This window comes from Cherax quadricarinatus, chromosome 80 (assembly GCF_038502225.1).
Source record: "Cherax quadricarinatus isolate ZL_2023a chromosome 80, ASM3850222v1, whole genome shotgun sequence".
NCBI lineage: Eukaryota > Metazoa > Arthropoda > Malacostraca > Decapoda > Parastacidae > Cherax > Cherax quadricarinatus.
The window spans coordinates 4,997,344-5,013,267 of record NC_091371.1 but is presented as its reverse complement, the minus strand read 5'-3'; the positions used below and the strand labels follow the sequence as shown (position 1 = coordinate 5,013,267).

At 42.6% G+C, this 15,924-nt stretch overlaps 1 protein-coding gene across 1 annotated transcript in view; it reads right to left on the bottom strand.

The window, feature by feature from the left end:
- Positions 1-15,924, bottom strand: part of LOC128702403 (G-protein coupled receptor dmsr-1) — a 382,830-nt gene that overhangs the window by 116,208 nt on the left and 250,698 nt on the right. Inside the window, exon 2 of the mRNA XM_070102058.1 lies at positions 9,614-9,889. The gene's annotated coding sequence lies outside the window, so the exon portion shown is untranslated. The remainder of the gene's footprint in view (positions 1-9,613; positions 9,890-15,924) is intronic.

Genomic DNA, 15,924 nt, shown 5'->3' with positions numbered 1-15,924 from the left:
AACCACGAGAAAAAGAGAATACGTATAGTAAAAGATAAGTATAAAATATGGGGCTTAGTCACTTTGTGGTTATTTTGTGTTTTGTCACATACTGACGAATCTTGAAGTTGATTTCGTTAAAGATGTACCAAACCTTGACTTTAAAAAATAAATTGTGCCAGCCGCTGCATATTACTTCTTCATGGTAATGGTAGGTTTTTCTACGAAATTCGCGATATTCTCTTCACAACAGAAAAACCATTTCATACACAAAACCATCTTTTTAGCAAAATACACCAGTGCTTAATGTTTGAAGTCTGTCAGAAGAGTAATTCTCTAGCTATTGCGCAGAAATAAAAAACGACAACAAATTATTAACTGTGACAGAACGCTTGACATATTTTTGCCTGCGCAGCTTAAAACTATATTGAATCTTCCTTGAAATTATATAATTCAGTCGTTAACGTTTGCTTCTCTTCACAAGAGTAATTCTTAAAGTTGTGGCGCAGATAAAGTGGCACCAACACAATCCATTAACAATCATAAAATCTCTCTATCTTATATGTACTAGGGATAAAAGTTTGAAGCCGATCAGAAGAGAGGTTCTTAAACTGTCGCAGGGAAAGAGCTGCCCTATTTGCGTGAATAACATTTGCAATATGGCACTTCAATGTCAAATAACAAATCAAAACCTTATTAAAAGAAGATACATGAATGCTGAAAGTTTGAAACCCACGAGAAGAAGCATTCTCAAGTAATTGCATTGAATTCTTGAAGGGAGAGAGAAAATTCCGACAAACTATATACTTCAAGTATTCCATTTTGAGGATAAGCTGTACCGCCAGAGCACCTAGTTTATTGTGCACTCACAGCTCATCCTGTTAGTCGTATTGCAAAAAAAAAAAAAAAAAACAGAATTATAGAGGACACAGTGGGTCTTTATCCGACCCCATTAGGAATACATCACAAAAAATAGGTGTTTCATATATTACGTTTATTTCACATAGGTAATGTATACAGTACAACATGGATATAATCAGTCCAAATAGTTATAATTATAACCATAATTTTTAAAGGGGTGGACCGGTGAGCTAGTGGAAGGCCTCGGTTAGATGACGAAAAGCTCCAGCTGCGGGTCATCAGGGTCATCACGTCAGGAAACACTTGTCCTGTTTCCTCACAAACCTTACATAACCTAACATGTATATACAATTTGAAAAAAATAGGTATCTTATTATCACTAAAAAAAATATTGGTTATAAATGTGTTGCAGTCTCATCAGGAATCAGTTAATTCATCTAACAAACGCAAAATGTGGATACAATCTCAAGATTTCAGATATCGTCATTAATAAAGCGATTTGCCGTATCCTGTATGGTGAAGTCTCATTCTCGAGGTGCAGTACGATCCTTGTACCTAGAGACGTAGCACTTCCCTTAAAATATTATTATAATAATTTACACCAGGAGAGCTTAATGAAGCCCAGGTTTACATCGTCTCTTTTTTTAAAAAAAACCCTCTACTTGTGATGTCCTTAAGAACATAAACCTCTTACATTTTCCCCGCTACGCAATATTAATGGCAATATATTTCATAGGGATTTGTTGCGTAAGAGCGTTTTCTATATCACAAAGTTTAATGTCTTATTTTATGACTGACTAAATCATAGCTTGACAGAGGCATTAGCCGACACCAGGTAATTTCAAAGACACTTTTAAAGTAGGCAAGATTATTATTTTCCGTTTCACCATCCATGACGCACACTGTGGGCGAAAGGTCGTAAAAACAAAGGTCTTCCCTACAAGAAGCGTCTTTGAAATTCCCAATTACATCGTAGTTGCAATTAGGAGTTTTATATCTTAATTATCCCATGAAAATACATTAGATCTTTCTTGTCAGGGCACAAAGGAGTAATTAACCCAGTGGCTGTTGCTCGTTTTTGTGATTAATTTTTCCAGAGTTTGAGCAACAACAAATACACCGGACGATTTCATGTTCCCATGCCAGTTCTCTAAATGTATTTATTTTTTGACTTGAAGAGAAAACGTGAGATTAATCCCGCCTAATTGTTATTGTTTAATTATTTTTTTAAATTATTATTATTATTAACACATTGGCCGTTTCCCACCGAGGTAGGATGACACGAAAAAGAAGAAACACATTCATCATCACTCACTCCATTACTGTCTTGCGAGAGGCATGCTGACACCACGGTTAAAACACAGCAACAGGCCTCCACCCCTCCTTCAGAGCGCAGACACTGTATTTCTCACCTCCAGGACTCAAATCCCGCTAACCGGTTTCCCTGAATTCCTTCACAAATGTTAGTTTGCTCACAGTCCAGCAGCATAAAACCCATTTCCCTCCACTCTCTCCTATCTAACATGCTAACACACTCCTGCTGAAAGTCTAAGCCTCTCGCACTCAAAACCCTTCCCCGCCTTCCATTGCAGATTTACACGTCCTCCAAATATACAGCCCCATTTCAGCCCTCTGGATAATACTTTTAGAAACCCCACATCTCCTAAACTCTACGCTACGGATTCTCTGCATAATATTCACACCACACAATGTCTTCAGACATCTCCACTGCCTCCAGCCTTCTCTTTGTTGCAACATTTACCATCCATGCTTGACACACCCATATAAGAGTTTTGGTACCACTAACATTCCCTTTACTTCCATGGATAACGTATTATTAGAAATCTTTTATTGATCGGCTTCAAACTTTCAACACTGCTATTATTATTATATTATATTTCCCGAAGGGGTACCTAGATATGGTTACTTCTTTTAGAACACCTCATTCGATTGGCTTTAAATTTTCAACGCTGATGTACTGTAACAAAGGAAAGGTTCCTGCAACTGCTGGAATGTGCAGCTGTCCTATTTTGGTTTCTGTTGATCGACTTCAGACTTTCAACACTGTTGTATCCTGTTTAAAAGAAGGTTCGGATCGGCTTCCAGTTAAAGGAGCTGGTGTATTTTTAGATGCTGGTATCTATGTGATAACCAGATAAAGGCTCTTCTGGTTGGCTTTAAATTGTCAAGGCTAGTGTAGTTTTGTTGAACGTTCGAACTGATATTAGGCTGTGTACCTGGAGTTTACCTGGAGAGGGTTTCGGGGGTCAACGCCCCCGCGGCTCGGTCTGAGACCACGCCTCATCGTGTAGGTGCTAATTTTACAATTTTTAGTCAAGGAATTGTGATAATTTGCGAATGGTTCTTCCTACTGGCTTCAGATCTTCAAGGCAGCTGTACTCTGTACTAATCCTTATGCGTGCGTTTGAGTAAAGGGGGCTGGGCTTATTGGATACGAGAATACCTTAGTTTTTTAGGTTGACTCGAGGAGGAAAGCACTAAACCCATAGAGGTCATAACGTACCTGAGGAATGAGAGGTAATCGGTTTTGTAATAATATTGGTAGAATTACCCACAAAATTTTAGGTAGAAGGACACATGTGCAACTAATGCGACATTTTATTGTGGCAACGTTTCGCTCTCCCGGAACTTTGTCACGCTATAACAGCTTGACAAAACGAAATGTCATCAAGATCCTTGGATTAAGAGCCCAGGGTTGAGCGAGGCAGGATAGACAGTCAAGTGTTTATGCTGAGAGCTGAAAGCAACTACGCAATATTCAAACTAAAATTTGCATATCCCTAATGGCTACTGACATTGTTAGGCCTCTCTTCATCCACAAGGAATTAAGTTAATATTTTGCTTGTGACCAGCTGGGTCATTAATGGAAAACAAAGCCTCGTCAGAGTAGAACTGACAATTAGCAACACACGCGGCGAATATCTGCGTTAATATTTTTTTTACAGCGAATGAGGCAACAATTACCCGCAAAACGAAGCTGTTTCTGTCTCGAATTTTACGAGAATGACTCCCGCATTAATGTTATTACACAGCAATAAAGGTCGATAAAACTAAATTGGTGTTACCGCTTCACCAATTTAGCTCAGAAAATAGCAAATTTATAATTGTAAGGTCACCTTCGCCTATCCTGAGAAATAAGGAAGCTGTTTCAGACACTAGTAACATCTGAGACATCTGGAGAATATAAAACTTTTGTTGTAAATGGCTGGAATCTAGAAGTAAGGATTTCTGAACGCAAACGGTCAGAAAAACTTAGCCAAGAGAACATTATTCTAAATGTTAAACTCTTGATTCATACCATAAAGAAGGACGTGGCAGAATTGATTTGTAATTTAAATGATTCCTACACACAGAAAATTATTAAAGCTTGTATCATCAGCTCAAAACTAAATTTCAACATTTTGAAAAGTCGCTATACCTGGAGTATACCTGGAGAGGGTTTCAGGGATCAACGCCACCGCGGCCCAATCTGTGACTAGGCCTCCTGGTGGATCAGGATCTGAATAACCAAGCTGTTACTGCTGGCCGCACGCAGACCGACGTACGAACCACATCCCGGCTGATCAGGAACTGACTTCAGGTGCCTGTCCAGTGCCTTTTTTAAAGACAGCCAGGGGTCTATTGGTAATCCCCCTTAATGTATGCTGGGTTGGAGTTAAACAGTCTTGGGCCCCTGACACTTATTGTGGTCTCTTAGCGTACTCGTGGCGCCCCTGCTTTTCATGGAGGGAATGTTGTATCTCCTGCTCAGTCTTTTGCTTTCGTGGGGAGTGATTTTTCGTGTGCAAATTTGGGACTAGTCCCTCTAGGATTTTCCAAGTGTATATTATCGTGTATCTTTCTCGCCTGCGTTCCAGGGAATACACATCAAGGGAATTCAACCGTTCCCAGTCGTTTAGGTACTTTATCGTATTTATGTGTGCCGTGAAAATTCTTTTTACATTCTCCAGGTCTTCGATTTCGCCTGCCTTGAAAGGGGCCGTTAGTGTACAGCAATATTCCCACCTAGAGAGAACAAACAATATGGAAAGAACCATCGTGGGCTTGGCATCCCTAATTTTGAAGGTTCTCATTATCCATCCTGTCATTTTCTTAGAAGATGTGATAGAAACATTTTTATTTTGAAAGTGAGATCCTCTGATATTATCACTCCCAGGTCTTTCACATTAGTGTTTCTTTCAATTGTGTGGTTGGAATTTGTTTAATACTCCGATACGGTTTTAATTTCCTCGAGTTTTCCATATCGGAATAATTTAAATTCCTCTTCGTTGACCTTCATGTTGTTTTCCGCGGCCCATTTGAAGATTTGGTTCATGTCCACTTGGAGTCTTTCTGTGTCTTCGATAGATGACACCGTCATGCGAATTCGGGTGTCATCCACAAAGGAAGACATGGTGTTGTGGCTTATATCTCTGTCTATGTCAGAAATGAGGATCAGGAACAGGTTGAGGGCATGTACAGTGCCTTGTGGTACAGAACTTTTCGCTGTAGCCGCCTCAGACTTTACTGTTTCTTCGTGTACTAATTAAAAAAAACAGATATAATTTAAAAAACATCCTGGCACAGATTAAACATTCCCAGAACTACACGATGTCATAACCCGAGATGTAAAACATCCCACTACGACTCGAGCCAAGCACCACCCTAACATTGTTTATTGTACACAACGATGGAACGCCATGTGACTTCCAGTCGATATAGAAACATATCTCATTACATTACTGATGCACAATACCGACAAAATGAGGAGTTTAATACAAGTGCAACACCTTGGTAACTTTATTTAAAGTGATTTGCCAAACAGAGGCTTTAAGTACTGATGATATATGAAGAGAGAAAATGACATAATTAGTCCCTCAGCCTTGAAGAACTATACACAGAAGAGGTAATTAGTCCCTCAGCCTTGAAGAACTATACACAGAAGAGGTAATTAGTTTCTCAGTCTAGAAGCTATTGTTCATTACCCCAGTTTTGATAAATCTGAAGCTTAAGCAGGAATATGGACTCTGTAATACTGGAATCAGCGGAGATGTAGCATCTATTAGTGCAGTAAATATCTTCTACAACCTATTTGTTAAACTCCCTTGGGCATGGCCCTTCTGTGACGACGACTACATCTGCTGCTCCTCATCTGACTCCAGTATATGAGAGGTGTGTTAAAATATTACCAGCCGATGTCCTTGTATAATGTCGATATTATATACCATTTTCAAAAGCGTACTTAGGTTGTTGCTATACTCAAGGCACCTTGATTTTGTTTGTGACCTGTGTACAGATGATCCGTACTTCACGGCATTTATGGTTTTGTTGTCCTCTTCACCATCATCATAGAGGCATGATTCTGTTCATGGTTCAAGGATAAAGGTCCTCACTGATGGATCAGAGAAGATGGGGAGAGGAGGATTTGACTTTGCTGTGATTACTGGTTATGCACAGCTGTCAAGGGTCTTCTGTGTTCACTGCAGAGCAACAGGCAATCATTGCTTCTCTTATCCTGATAGCCGGCTTAATTGGTTCTCGATTCACTGTGTACCCAGATTCCCACGGGGTTCTGGCTGTCCTGGCCCAGTATCCTTCTGTCAACCCTGTGGTCTAAAAGATCCAGGAGTGGTTAACTCGTCTCTACATGTAGCACTAGGAGGATGTGACACTGTTGATGCCTGGGCAGTGTTGGTGTACCGGGAAATGAATGGGCGGATGCTGAAGTAAAGGCTGCAGTAATGAGCTCACTCTGTAATGGGCTTTTGCATTACAGTGACTTCATGGGCTAATATCCACAGATATGTTATTTATTCTCGGTAACTGGCAGGCCTGGTGGGCCATACAGGCTGGCCGCAAGTTATACAGGGTTTAGTAAGACATGGGTGTCTGACCCTCCTTTTTCAACAGGAATCGTCACTTGGAAACAGATCTATTGATTGAGGATTGGGCTCACACTTCTGACTCAAAGCCACCTGTTCACAGGTGCTTCTGCCCCACTCTCTGTGGTTTGTGGCATGCTGTTGTGATACGCATTCTAACAGTGTGCCTGTGTCTTAGGCCACAGGCAAACTGGGGTGCTTGTAGGGAAGTCTCAGAACTTTTCGGGGAGTTTTCCTACACGTGGCATATCCTTGACCCTGGCATTGATATTTTTTGTATTTGTCGAGTCCTGTTTTGGTCATGTCTTGTACTGTTTTGACTCCGAGGACTGCTGTATTTTTACTACTTTTTTAAGTGCTTTTGTGACTACTTCAGCCAAGTTTCCTGCAGGAAAAATGAGACACTTATCGGAATTCTGTGGTCTGTCGTGAAGAGTTCATTTATATCTCTGCATTTCGTTTTCTTGTCATGATGGGAAAATAAACTTAAGATGATTAAATAACAAAAAAGGCACAATACCGTGACTGGAACGATACACAAATAACCCGCACATAAAAGAGAGAAGCTTACGACGACGTTTCGGTCCGACTTGGACCATTGACAAAGTCACACTAACCAGAGGTGGAGCAGGACGGCTATATATAGGCAGGAAGAGGTGGTGGTAGTAGTAGTAGTAGTAGTACAAGAGTTGTATATAATACCGACAAGATGAAATTAAGACACATGCACAACACCCGGGCATCCCCATCATAGACGTTTCGCCATCCAGCCAGCCACTGGATGGCGAAACGTCCACAACAAAGACAACCAGACGCCGCACATGTGTCTTAGTTGTAGTAGTAGTAGAAGAAGAAGAGATAGTAGTAGTGGTAGTGGTAGAAGTGGGAAATAAGGAGGACGAGCCAGTCAAATACAAAGGAAGGGGAGCACTGCAAGAGAGCTAGATGCCCACAGAGGGAGAGCAAGCGCACAGAGGTGCGTGAAAGGGGAAGTGGTGAAATAAATGAAGAAGGAACAGAAACACGAGACAGGAGAGAGAAAAGAGAAAGACAACCCAGAGGAGAAAAGGAAAGAGGAAAGGGGAAGAGGAAGAAGAAGAAAAAGAAAAAGAAAAAATGAGGATTCAGGTTAAGTCACGGGTGTTCTGAAGTTTGGAGCATTTTACAATGTAGTGGGAGAGGAAGGCATCTACAGAGACGAAGCCAGGGCTAAGGTTCATACAAGGAAAGTTGTGTATTAGAGAGGATTCAACTAGACGGCGACTGTTCGAGTTGGAAGTAGGGAAGACAGTTTTAGCAGAAGACCGGTCAATAGGATGGCTATGATCTCTGACGTGACAGAAAAGAGCATTGTTAGTGTCGGCAAGCCTAACACTATTTTTGTGCTCCCTAAGTCTGTCAGAAAGAGATCGACCAGTTTCTCCGAAGTATTGAAGAGGACAGAAGCAAGAAATAGAGTAGACACCAGGAACATTTGTAGAGGGAGGAGAGGTATGAACGAGATTAGTGCGAAGAGTGTTAGTCTGGCGGAAGGTAAGCTTGATGTCTAAGGGACGGAGAGAATTGTTGAGATTAGAAAGACCGGAAATGTAGGGAAGGCAGAGGATAGAAGAGTTCTCATGAGTAGAGAGTTTGGGAGAGAAGAAATTGCGTTTAGCACGTGAGAGGGCAGAGTCTATGAAATGGGAAGGGTAGCCAAGACGGGAGAACGAATTATGAAGAGTGGAAATTTCTGCTGGAAGGAACTGAGGATCACAGATGCGGAGGGCACGGAGAAAGAGGGAGATAAGAACACTTTTCTTGACAGGGAAAGCATGATAGGAGAAGTAGTGAATGTACATGCCACTGTGCATAGGTTTACGGTAAACGGAAAAGGAAAAACTTGTATCTGAGCGGTGGACATGGACATCAAGGAAAGGAAGCAAGGAATTAGATTCCCATTCAGCTTTAAACTTAATGGAAGGGGCAAGATTATTAAGAGCTTCAAGAAAAGGTTGGAAGAGACTGGAGTCATGATTAAAGTACACTGGTGAATTTCCAGTGTAATTTAAGTTAATGTTCTGATTTGATAGTTTAAACGTCAGGAATGGAAGTGTGTTGTTTATTTCTTGTTTGACCATAAATTGCATTCATTATATAATTACACCATATTCTGACTATTTTGAAGCTTTTAATAATAAAACATCTTACTGTAATCACGTGGACATTATCACGAAACATAGCGAAGTGATAATTGAGGAAATGATTTTGGAGGAACGTGCAGCTTTAGAGACTCGTTATAAAGGTTGTCTACAACAGTAGTGTTTGCTGTTCCCATAGCCATGCCGAATTTTTAAGTGCGGTAAACGTTACTGAAAGAGAAGTATTTAGTTGATGTCATGAGAAACATTCACACCTTATTTCATGGAAGGACACCAAATCCATAAGAAAATATGATGACAGAACTAGAAGAAAGTGACTAAAAGGAGCAGTCATCTATACTTAAGATATTACAGGACAAAATCAAGGTTCCTTCAGCTTCTAGGCAAAATTCCTCAATACACGTTTTAAACAGCTTCCAGTAACATCCCATTACACTCCCTGCAGCTCAGATCTCATTAATTATCCAGGAACCTGACCAACGTATCCATTTTCCTTTGATTATTCACGGATCATTGGATTCATGATCAGATAATACCTCTGCCTACCACTATTAACATAACCTTCCCCTCCCTATGGATCTGACTCACACTCACTTCTCTATCACCTTCCAGGAACATTTATACGTGTTAAATGTTATTCTCTGTATGAGTTCAAAAATCTTTGCTTTGAGCGAAATGCTTTTAAATGTTCATATATTTTCAAAATGTTGGATGTAGCAGGAGGAATCATTATTTATAACATTACCTTACCTGTGATTAAAGCTTTTACATCATTTGGATTGTAGCTCAGTTGTGTCTAAACAAATTTAAAAAGAAAAATGTGTTGCAGGCGACCCGTGCAAGCGCTTCGGTAGTTATGTTGAGTGGTGTTGGAGGCGGTATGTACAAGCTTGCACAGTGTTGAGTGGCACTACTGGTCGTGTTCCCCAGCTGCTCCACTTAACCGCCACCACTCTGGTCATTGGCGGCCACTTAAGACCGCAGTAAAGTTGGTGCTCACTGGCACACCTCCCACAACATGTTGCCCTGCAACGAAATGAAATTATTTTCGTTTAGTAGTATTGATGAGGTCAGTGTGTTTAAGGAATCATACAAAACCTCTGGAATGAGATTCAATCAGATTAAATTATAAAGAGGTATAATTTGTTCAGATAGACAATATATACACTGTGAGCAGCTTTCAGCTATTTTGCATGAGTGGTTAACTACAGTCATTCAAAATACCCACAACTTCACGAGTGGTGTAAGAGATTCAAGTGCTCCACCACACACCAGTAGTGAGCTAGATGCTCCACCACACACCAGTAGTGAGCTAGATGCTCCACCACACACCAGTAGTGAGCTAGATGCTCCACCACACACCAGTAGTGAGCTAGATGCTCCACCACACACCAGTAGTGAGCTAGATGCTCCACCACACACCAGTAGTGAGCTAGATGCTCCACCACACACCAGTAGTGAGCTAGGTGCTCCACCACACACCAGTAGTGAGCTAGATGCTCCACCACACACAAGTAGTGAGCTAGATGCTCCACCACACACCAGTAGTGAGCTAGATGCTCCACCACACACCAATAGTGAGATAGATGCTCCACCACACACCATTAGTGAGCTAGATGCTCCACCACACACCAGTAGTGAGCTAGATGCTCCACCACACACCAGTAGTGAGCTAGATGCTCCACCACACACCAGTAGTGAGCTAGATGCTCCACCACACACCAATAGTGAGCTAGATGCTCCACCACACACCATTAGTGAGCTAGATGCTCCACCACACACCAGTGGTGAGCTAGATACTCCACCACACACCAGTGGTGAACTAGGTGCTCCACCACACACCAGTAGTGAGCTAGATGCTCCACCACACACCAGTAGTGAGCTAGATGCTCCACCACACACCAGTGGTGAGCTAGATGCTCCACCACACACCACTGGTGAGCTAGGTGCTCCACCACACACCACTGGTGAGCTAGGTGCTCCACCACACACCAGTAGTGAGCTAGATGCTCCACCACACACCAGTGGTGAGCTAGATGCTCCACTACACACCAGTGGTGAGCTAGGTGCTCCACCACACACCAGTGGTGAGCTAGGTGCTCCACCACACACCAGTGGTAAACTAGGTGCTCCACCACACACCAGTGGTGAACTAGGTGCTCCACCACACACCAGTGGTGAGCTAGGTGCTCCACCACACACCAGTGGTGAGCTAGATGCTCCACCACACACCAGTAGTGAGCTAGATGCTCCACCACACACCAGTGGTGAGCTAGGTGCTCCACCACACACCAGTAGTGAGCTAGATGCTCCACCACACACCAGTGGTGAGCTAGATGCTCCACTACACACCAGTGGTGAGCTAGGTGCTCCACCACACACCAGTGGTGAGCTAGGTGCTCCACCACACACCAGTGGTAAACTAGGTGCTCCACCACACACCAGTGGTGAACTAGGTGTTCCACCACACACCAGTGGTGAGCTAGGTGCTCCACCACACACCAGTGGTGAGCTAGATGCTCCACCACACACCAGTAGTGAGCTAGATGCTCCACCACACACCAGTGGTGAGCTAGGTGCTCCACCACACACCAGTAGTGAGCTAGATGCTCCACCACACACCACTGGTGAGTTAGGTGCTCTACCACACACCACTGGTGAGCTAGGTGCTCCACCACACACCACTGGTGAGCTAGGTGCTCCACCACACACCAGTAGTGAGCTAGATGCTCCACCACACACCAGTGGTGAGCTAGATGCTCCACTACACACCAGTGGTGAGCTAGATGCTCCACTACACACCAGTGGTGAGCTAGGTGCTCCACCACACACCAGTGGTGAGCTAGGTGCTCCACCACACCAGTGGTGAACTAGGTGCTCCACCACACACCAGTGGTGAACTAGGTGCTCCACCACACACCAGTGGTGAGCTAGGTGCTCCACCACACACCAGTGGTGAGCTGGATGCTCCACCACACACCAGTAGTGAGCTAGATGCTGCACCACACACCAGTGGTGAGTTAGGTGCTCCACCACACACCAGTAGTGAGCTAGATGCTCCACCACACACCACTGGTGAGTTAGGTGCTCTACCACACACCACTGGTGAGCTAGATGCTCTACCACACACCACTGGTGAGTTAGGTGCTCCACCACACACCAATGGTGAACTAGGTGCTCCACCACACACCAGTGGTGAACTAGGTGCTTCACCACACACCAGTGGTGAACTAGGTGCTCCACCACACACCAGTGGTGAACTAGGTGCTCCACCACACACCAGTGGTGAGCTAGGTGCTCCACCACACACCACTGGTGAGTTAGGTGCTCCACCACACACCACTGGTGAGCTAGATGCTCCACCACACACCAATGGTGAACTAGGTGCTCTACCACACTCCAGTGCTGAACTAGGTGCTCCACCACACACCAGTGGTGAACTTAGGTGCTCCATCATACCAGTGCTGAACTAGGTGCTCCACCACACACCAGTGGTGGTGGTGAGCTAGATGCTCCACCACACACCAGTGGTGAGCTAGATGCTCCACCACACACCAGTGGTGAGCTAGGTGTTCCACCACACACCAGTGCTGAACTAGGTGCTCCACCACACACCAGTGGTGAACTAGGTGCTCCACCACACACCAGTGGTGAGCTAAGTGCTCCACCACACACCAGTGGTGAAGCAATCCCAGTGCTGTACCCCACTAAATCTATGATCTTATGTGAAAGACAACTAAATAATCATTTACACAGTTTATAAACTCATGATAAGCTACTGAGTGAAGTCATATGAACAATACCAGTGTCACCTGATATCGATTATCACTGATAATTATCACGAATTAAATTAACAACATTAAGAATTTTTTCGCAGGATATTATGAATTATTAATATAAGCGCTTTGGATTTCAGATTAAATTATGTTAGATACGTGTCTTGGAAATCATGAGACCTCTGGACAAATTGGCCACTGAGAAGCTCGAAACCCTTAGTTATATATCCTTAAGGGAATAAGGGTATCCCCAAACTCCTTCAATCAATAGCGAACCTCCAGCACTCTCTTGAAGGGATCTGTGATCGTAAACAAGGCTTTTGTTTTCGTGTTGCCGTGGAGGTAGAGCCCGCGAGAGGACGATAAGACTCTGCGGGGTAATGGTATTTTTTTTTTTTTAATTGAGTAGCGTACGTTCTACGAAGATGAATATAATGATGTTGGTAGAATTACCGACAATATTAGGTGAATGGACACATGTAGAACTAGTGCGATATTTTATTCTGGCAACGTTTCGCTCTAGGAGTGAAACACTCACGGTAAAATAAACTTGACAGAAGTTCCTGGAGAGCTAAACTTTGCCACAATAAAATGCCGCACTAGTTGCACGTGTGCCCATTTACCTAACATGAAGATAAATGATAGTGTTCAAGGTACAATGAAGTGAAAAGCGAAGTTATTCTGGACCATATTATGCTAATATAAAGACTTCAAGCAGAGCAAGCCTTTGCTTGGGCAATGTTTCGCTCCAATGTGAGCTTGAGAAAGCTCACCTTCGAGCTCACCATTGAGGAGAACATTGTGTAAATAAAGGTTTCTTTTGCCATGGAATGTCGGCATTTTTGCCCTCCAAGTTGCAACCTTCGAGGAATGTATTATGCTCGAGGATCAAAGGTTGACGAGAAGGATTTTTTTATATGTAGATGGTTTTGCAGGAGAGACTTGCATATTTTTTATTTTGCGATACTAGAACAAGAGGAGAGTAGTAAACAATATAAATGGCGTCAGATAAAATATAAGGAAAAACGAATAAATTAAAGAAAAAAATTTAGTGATTGATTATTCACGTGAGGAAAAAACGATGGGTAGAGTGAGATAAATATCGAGTGTTACTATTGTATTCATGGGGAGTGTTAATCCCATAGGGATTATGCAGTACCTGGTAAGAGGAGATAATCAACTTGGATCTCAGGTTGAGAAGTGAAAGTTAAGAATCCTTAGATTAAGAGTCGCCCTTCACCAGCCTCAGGTCCAGTGCCTTGAAGGAAAATTTATGACCGTGGTGTCTAAAGCGTATATGTTGATACAAGAACAACCTTGTATGTGCAGTAAACCCCGGTAACATGATGCTGACACGTCCTCCTCAAATCTAAACCATCTCACCAGCAGCAGCAGCAGCTGCTGCTGCTGGTGCCGCTGCCGCTGCCGCCGCCGCCGCTGCCGCCGCCCCTGCCATCGCCGCCAACAACGCCACTCCCCCCTCCCCCTCCCCCCTTCTCAATGCTGTTCACCTGACTCTTGCTACTATATATTCTCGTTCCTGGCTATCTCTGTTCTTAATCTAAGGAATTGGATCTGTGCTCCAATTCCTTGAATCGAATCGGAATGCTTGCCATTCCCCAGGCGCTGTATGACCACTACAGGGTTAGTGCTGCCCCATTAATGTAAAAAATATATGCAGCAAAGGAGTGTGATTACAGGAAGAAAGATAAAGAAATGAAGAGGAATAACTGGAATAGGAAGTGATAATAATAAAACAGAAAAATGAAATACGAGAGTATATGCAGAGGACAATTAAAAGCGTTAAAGTAATAAGAAATAAGAGAAAATGGAAGAATGTTACAAGAAAATCATACAGGGAATAAAAATTTTAGATTGAGAAATAAGATGAAATATGTGATCAACCCAAGTGATGATATTAGGACCGTCATTTTCCTTGTTTCTGAGTTAAAGATTCTTGCCATTTTTAATCTTTTGTATACTGAACTTACATCTCGTCAAATACAGCTGCGAGGCAATATGGCTTGTATACTTTTTTCTTGCTACTGATGCTTCAGTTGTTTGAACTTTCCTGTTCCTCTTTCGTACTCTCCCGAGTACGTCGGTGCTGCTTACCGCCCCCTTTCAGTTAATCCTAGAAAATGTAAAATTATCGTTGAAGAATGAGGCACTTGTGCAGCATTTGGGAATACTTACTGCATAAACGTTTCTCCAGTCAGTGGCTTCTTCAGTCCAATACAGAGAAGCAGAATCCAATGGTTGGCGAAACGTTTCCACAATACAGATTCCCAAATGTTTCACTAGTGAGTCATTATTCAACTTGTCGGTTTTCTAAATTATTATTCCAGCAACGCTATTTTTTGTTGTTATTACTTGTATTGAAGAGGAAATTTGTTAGGTTTAGTCCTTGTCAGCCAGACTGCGTATCGTGAGACCCAACAGCCTGATTGAAGTCATCACGCACAAGGCCTGGTCTGCGAATGGTTCTTGGAGTCTACGATTCCTAGAAGCCTTAAAAAGGTAAGCAACAGATCCATGACCGGTGAGGGAAAGACACATGTTGCAGAAGTTCTTTGGGACAACGTTTTCCTCTGTGTAGAGCTTTGTCGTTATGTTTCGTTTTCGAACGCATTAAGAAAAAGATTTTGAGGATGAACTGCTGTATAATGTGCTATTGACTTCCGGCGACTGTCTCTGCTGTGGCACCTGTCAGGACCTCAAGAAAGCTCCACTGGAATCATTGATGGAGTTTTTATTAATCAGAGAGATTTAGAATACTGTTTTATCATGTTTTTGGTTTTCATTTTGGAGGATTAGCTTCAACCTTGTATATTTGTGTTAATGGTTTGTATACTTATATTGATATGAGTACTGGATGAAGTATTAATTTCAAACTTTTTAAATTTAAAAATTTCCTTCCAGTAAACATAGCCCGACCCTCTAGTGTATTTTAATTCGGTGTTCATAGAGTGCTTTTCCAGTCTGTGGTTAAAGGATTGTATTGTTTTTACATACAAAACGTAGTCTGGAGAATCTGTTCCAGTGTTTAATATCATTCTAAAATAAAACCTTACCCACGTGTATGCTGCAGCTCTTGTCTCGGAGTTTCATTCCATTGTATAAAAGGTGTATAGTAAACTCTTTTCTCAATGGGGTGTTCGCGTAGTCTGTTTCCCCAAAGAGAAAAGATAAACTGTCTTTTCGTTAGAGGGTATGAACCTTAAGGAGGGTGCGACCTCTTATGCTTTCTCTGCACTCAAATGGGCTGATGCTAAGCCCAAGATC